Source organism: Vombatus ursinus, unplaced genomic scaffold (genome assembly GCF_900497805.2).
Source record: "Vombatus ursinus unplaced genomic scaffold, bare-nosed wombat genome assembly UNPS02014778.1, whole genome shotgun sequence".
Lineage (NCBI taxonomy): Eukaryota > Metazoa > Chordata > Mammalia > Diprotodontia > Vombatidae > Vombatus > Vombatus ursinus.
The window spans coordinates 46,933,020-46,939,636 of record NW_020954556.1 but is presented as its reverse complement, the minus strand read 5'-3'; positions in this window follow the sequence as shown (position 1 = coordinate 46,939,636).

Below are 6,617 nucleotides of genomic sequence, written 5' to 3'. Positions count from 1 at the left end.
TATGGCACTGAATAAGTAAATTAGCTTAGGTAGAATTGTCATTTTAATTATATTAGCTCGGTCTACCCATGAGCAACTGATGTTTTCCAATTATTTAGATCTGACTTTGTTTGTGTGAAAAGTGTTTTGTAATTGTGTTCATCTAGTTCCTGGGTTTGTTTTGGGTTTACAATAACTTTAAATGGAATTTCTCTTTCTATCTTTTGCTGTTGGACTTTGTTGGTAATATACAGAAATGCCGATGATTTATGTGGGTTACCATCTACTTCTTGAAGTCTTCCCTGACATTTTTCCCTCCCCTCATCAAAACCTGTCCCCCTTCAAATCTCATGTAGCATTTTGTTTTGCAGCCCTTTGCAGCCTATCTGTATGATAGTTATTAGTATTTCCAATTCATACACCAGTTTGAAAAGTTCATAATGGCAGAGACCTTTACCTAAATATGTTTGTTTAATGAATAAAGGAATGAATAGGAACAATCATTCTTCCCCTGTAGCAGAAATACATTCAGGTACCCCTGGCAAAGTGTGTCTGCGGAGATTCTTGGAACAGAGGATTCTTTATGTATAGATTCATACTATCCATACTGCTTTTAAATAAATCAAATAAATCTCCACAGAATGCCTTCCTGAGTGTGACATGTTTCAGAAGGCAGATCCTCTGTCTTTAAACATTTAAACATTGGAGCCCACGCAGCACATTTTGAACGCTCAGTAAACTTTTCATTAATGTGCACTAGTAGACAAATGATACTATCACCCAATCCAATCAATTAATTGAGCATCAGATGTTGCCTAGCATGGTAGGAGAGGGGAAAGGATTGCTGTGCTCTTGGTAATTTAATTCCCTGGCTGACTGGTTTTGACAGTACTGCCAGTGACCAGGGAGTCATGTCATCTCCTCTACCATGGCAGCAGCATCCCACATCACTGCTCATACAATTTAATACTTTCAGCCCTTTCCTCACTCCCCTTCATAGCTCCAAAAACTGTTTTTCCTCAGACAACCTACCAGAGAGACAACTCTGTCCAGTTCAGCCCTCACCAAAGTAAAATATCTAATCTTATGGATAGGAGATTTCTGCTCACAAAGCAGTGAAAGGCTAAGATATCATATGAGAAAGGGATAGAATGAGGGGTACAGACAATAGGTACAATAGGTGTTCAGAAACAGGAGTCACTGTGGGCCAGAGGCTTTAGTAAAAGCTTCACAGTTTATGGGGAAATGCCCTGGGCCTTGAAAGATGGATGACTGGTGTGTTAAATGAGTACCCTGGATCTGTATAGGCTGAAAGGATGAGCAAATAAAATGAAATAAATGAATAAATAAATTAAATAAATTAAAATGCATAAAAATGTATATTAAAATCTGCAAATATATATAAAATATATAAGTATGAAAATTATACTAAAATTTATTTTAAAAAAATTAAAGGCAGAATCAAACTAAGAGTCAGGAAAGCTGGGTGTTAGCCTCAGTTTTCCAGGCCCACTGATTTCCTGTGGTTATACCCAGTCTTCATCTTTCTGGACCTTAATATCTCCATCTATAAAATGAGCATTGAACTGGAAGGTCTCTTCCAAATCAATGACTCTCAAGAGGGTGGGTTACTGGCTTTATATAAAATTCTTCACTTTATGAAGGGGTTTATCAGGCAATACCTTTAAATAAAAAATTATTAACCTGGGGTTCGTGAACTTGTTTTTAAAAAATATTTTATACCTATATTTCAATATATTTATATATTATATTATACAATATGTATATATTATATATTTATGTACTATATTCCAATATATTTATATATAATAATATATAATCACATACATTTTATGCATTTAAAAACATTGTTCTGATATAGATATATAGATTTCACCAGACTGCCAAAGGGATCCAGGACACAGAAAAAGGTTAAAAAACAAAACAAAACAAAACAACAACAACCAAAAACTCTGTTCTTTTAAATAAATAATATCTCTCAGTGACTTGAAAACATAAATTTCTATGTTTATTTTAATGTGAAACTTTTCAGCCTTACAACTATTACAAACTAGTCATTCCCATGTAGTTATATTATCCCAATCTCCTCAGCTTCTTTTAGCTAGACAGATTTATCAGACAATCAGTTCAATCCTTTTGCCTGCTAAAGTACTTATTTCATTGCTCCCTGTAAGTGACTGGGGGTTCACAGTGAACAGGGTCAACCTGTAGTGGCCACTTCTAACACGAAGAAAAGAACCAATCTAAAATTATGGGGGTCCTGTCTTTGACAGACAAGTGTTAGGGGTAGAAGTAAACAACGCTAGCATCTGGTCTTCGGGTTCTTGGGGGGGTGGATTGTTTTAGGATCTTCATTTCTCTTATAACTGTAGAGATAGGTGCCTTTCCCCTCTCAGACTTATCATTTTCATCTAAATAAAAGAGAAGGTTGCCCTAGGATCACGGAAGTCCTTTCTAGCCTTGAATCCTACCATGTTGTGATCACCATTTCCAAAACGCCAGAAAGAAATCGAGAGTTAATATTTGAAAGGGAAAGAGGCCTGTAAATTAGTCACTCATTTCTAGCCTCCAACACAGTCTCCTTTAGGCTAGTGTTTGCTTTTACTTTATCTATTTCTCTCTCACCAGGCTGATTAATTGAAATGGCTCCATGCTCGCTTTGAAAGTGAACTTTACGTATCTGTGACTGGTGATGAACAACACCCACCTGGATAACTACCGTACCTGTACATGGCGTTTTCTGTAATTGTGACCTTCAGGCCAACATACAAGGAGTTATGGGTGTGGTGGGAGTATTCAACTCACTTCTATGTGGAATATTCATTTGGGGGGGAGGGGGCTAATGCATCTGTATTTTCACAAAGTCAGGAAGAAGAGAGCCTGTGGAAAGGTAGAATAAGAATGGGAGGAATCAGCCCAGTTCAGGCTCTTCAAATATAGGATGGGGAAACCTGGATTCAAGAAGATGAATTCAAATCCAGCCTCAGACACTTCATAGCTATGTGATCCTGGGCAAGTTACTTAATCTGTTTGCCTCCATTTTCTCATCTGTACAATGGGGATAAAAACAGCACCTACCTCACAGGGTGTTATGTGAGGATCAAATGATACAGCTACATATAAACCTAGTTAGTTGTAGTAGTAGCAGCAGCAGGAGAAACAACAGTAGTAGTAGCAACAGAAGTAGCAGTAGTAGCAGCAGCAGTAGCAGTAATAACAGTAGCAGCAGTAACAGTAGTAGCAGCAGCAGCAGCAATAGTAGCAGTAGTAGCAGTAGCAGTAGTAGTAGTAACAGTAGTAGTAGCAGCAGCAGTAGTAGTAGCAGCAGCAGCAGTAGTAGTAGCAGCAGCAGCAATAGTAGCAGTGGTAGCAGTAGCAGTAGTAGCAGTAGCAGTAGTAGTAGTAACAGTAGTAGTAGCAGCAGTAGCAGCAGCAGTAGTAGTAGCAGCAGCAGCAGCAGCAGTAGCAGCAGCAATAGCAGCAGCAGTAGTAGTAGTAGTAGTAGCAGCAGCAGCAGCAGCAGTAGTAGTAGCAGCAGCAGCAGCAATAGTAGCAGTGGTAGCAGTAGCAGCAGTAGTAGTAATTCTAGTAGTAGTAGCAGCAGCAGCAGCAGTAGTAGCAGCAGCAATAGCAGCAGCAGCAGCAGTAGTAGCAGTAGTAGTAGCAGCAGCAGCAGCAGTAGTAGTAGCAGTAGCAGTAGTAGTAGCAGCAGCAGCAATAGTAGCAGTGGTAGCAGTAGCAGCAGTAGTAGTAGTAGCAATAGCAGTAGTAGCAGCAGCAACAGCAGTAGGAGAAGCAACAGCAGCAGTAGTAGTCATTAGAGGCATCATCTATACATTTTCAGCGGATAAATCAGGAATTGAGAGAAAGACCCTAGGAAAAAATCCACAACCTTAAACACCAGGATGGGTATGGGAAGGGAAGGCTGCTGCCAATTAAGTGCAAACAATGTTTTTCTTTTAATCAATATCTAGATGGACAACATTGACAAAGATAAACATGGAAGAGGACATAGGGAGTAAACTGTGCAAAGGTAAAACTGATAAGTGGATATACTATCTACAGCATGTAGGTAATATTTATTATGCTCTTGCCTTTTTCCCCTCCAATATTGGAGCAATGAGATCATGTCATTTTCTTGAGAAGCCCAATGGGAGATACCAGGAAAAGCTCTAACTCTGAGCCCCATTTCAAGAACAGGTAACTAATTACAACAAACACCAGGAAATAACCAGTACTTGGATATTCTCTTCCATTTCTTCCATAAATTTCCTTGATGACATGATATTTCTGCCCCATGTCATTGTCAGTGCTTGGATACTATTAAAGTATGAGTGGCTCAGTCCTCAACTTAGGAATGGGTTGTTTGCTGCACTTTTGTGGACATTTCAGCATCTGAAATTTGGAATGCATTTGCCAGAGAAACAACTTTTTTTTTAAAGTTTTAAATTTTTATTTATTTATTTTTAATCAATTAATTTATTTTTAGTTTTCAACATTCACTTCCACAAGATTTTGAGCTCCAAATTTTCTCCCCATCTCGTCCCTACCCCACCCCAAGATGGCGAGAATTCTGAATACCCCTTCCCCTAATCTGCCCTCCCTTCTATCTCTCCCCCCCTCAGAGAAACAATTTTTATAGGAATTGGTTAGGTTAGCCCACAGAAGACTTGTTGACAGAAAATGTAGCTGAACTATAATGCTAATAATACCAGTTTGAGCTCTCCTACCTGGGAGCAAAGAGCCATCAAATAGAAGGAGGAGGAGAAAGAAGAGAATTTCCTCCCCCTCTCCTGGGCACAGGTATCCTTTGGCATAATGTTGAAATGGACTATTGTTTTTGCATCTCTCATCTTCCTTATCTCACCTTTTAGTGCCTCTCTTCCCAGGCACTGAAACTTCAGGGAGACTGCTCTTATTTCCCAAAGAGCTCCAAACTCCCAGATTACCTACAGTCCTGTGTCACACTCCCCCCCACCTCTAAAAACTCCATCCCTACTCTTATTCCCCTTCTAGTCCCCTCCTAAGAACTTTCAGTCCCTCATCTAGTCCTTCCAGTTAGGTTTTTTTGTTTTTTGTTTTGCCTAGGCAACGGGGTTAAGTGACTTGCCCAGGGTCACACAGCTAGTAAGTGTTGTGTCTGAGGTCAGATTTGAACTTAGGTCCTCCTGAATCTAGGACTGGTGCTCTCTCCACTGGGACACCTAACCACTCTCCAGTTAGGTTTTAGGAGGGAAGAAGTCAACAAGTTGTGTCAAACCAACAAACATTAATTAAGTGCCTACTATGTGCCAGGCACTGTGTTACGCAAAGAAAGCCTCCTGTCCCCCCATTCCCCTAAGGCTCTGATCTTAAGGAGCTCACAGTCTAATGGGGGGAGATAATAAGCTAACAACTGTGTACAAACAAGATAGAGAGAATATAGACTGGAAATAATCCTAGAGGGAAAGCACTAGCATTAAAGGAAGTACAATAGATTCTATTTACACTAATGTGTAAATGATTGATGGGTTTAATTCTACAAGAAACATTTGTATTTTCTAAGATTAAGCTAGTCAACTCAAAAGGAATCTGTAATTGGTAGAATTTCAGGCAGTGTAATAAATCAATATTCTTTCCAAAGTCACCAGTGCTATGTTAATTACCAAATCTGGTGGTCTTTTCTCTTCCTCCCTCCCTCCCTTCCTTCTTTCCTTCCTTCTTTCCTCCTTTCCTTCCTTCCTGTCTTTTTCTTTCTCTTTCTCTCTTTATTTTTAAAATAAATTTTATGAATATCTTTTGTTTTTACATCATGTATATTTACCACTGTATTTTTCCCTCCACCCCTTACCAGAGAGCCATCCCTTATAATAATGTAAGAAGGGAAGAAGACAAGAAAAAGAAATTCTATAAAGCTAAGTAACATATCAAAAAGGTGTGATGTCACACACAGGGTCCCACACCCATGGTCCCCTTTAAAGGAGGGAAGGGAGAAGGTATTACTTTATAGTTCTTTCTTCTTTAGGGCCAACCTTGGTCATTTTAATTTTTGCAGAATTCAGTTTTGATTATTCTGTCGTTGTTCTTTCCATTTACATTGTTATAGGCATTGTCTATATCATTTTACTGGTTAGTGAGTTAAGGAGAGTGTCTACCCCAAGCATGTGCAGACTTGCATTGGCTGAACGAGTGGATGAGAACAATTCATTCCAGCATCCGTGAAGGTGGCAGAAGCAGGCGCTATGGAGAGTTAGAGCTTGGTCAGACATCTAAGATGCCACGGTCGCCCACTGCATCCTTGGCCATCGCCGTTGGTCTAATGGGGATGACAACATACAGGCAACTATGAATAATTATAGAAAGAAGCTACAGGGTGGATCACTTCTTATACAGTTGCTTATGTTAAATATCTCGTTTATGATTTGTGACTGGCTTTAGATGCTTTCTGATTATGGGTACCTTTTCAGATGAAGCAGCTATGAAAATGAGGGAGTGGGTATGGCCTGGGGGTAGTGGGAGGCCATCAGATGGAGGGGTCTGTTCTCCCTACCAACATATTTATGCAAGAAAAGGAGGTTAAAACCAAATGTCAAGGAGAATCTAGAACAGGAAAAAAATATCACAAAAGAGCAGTCTAG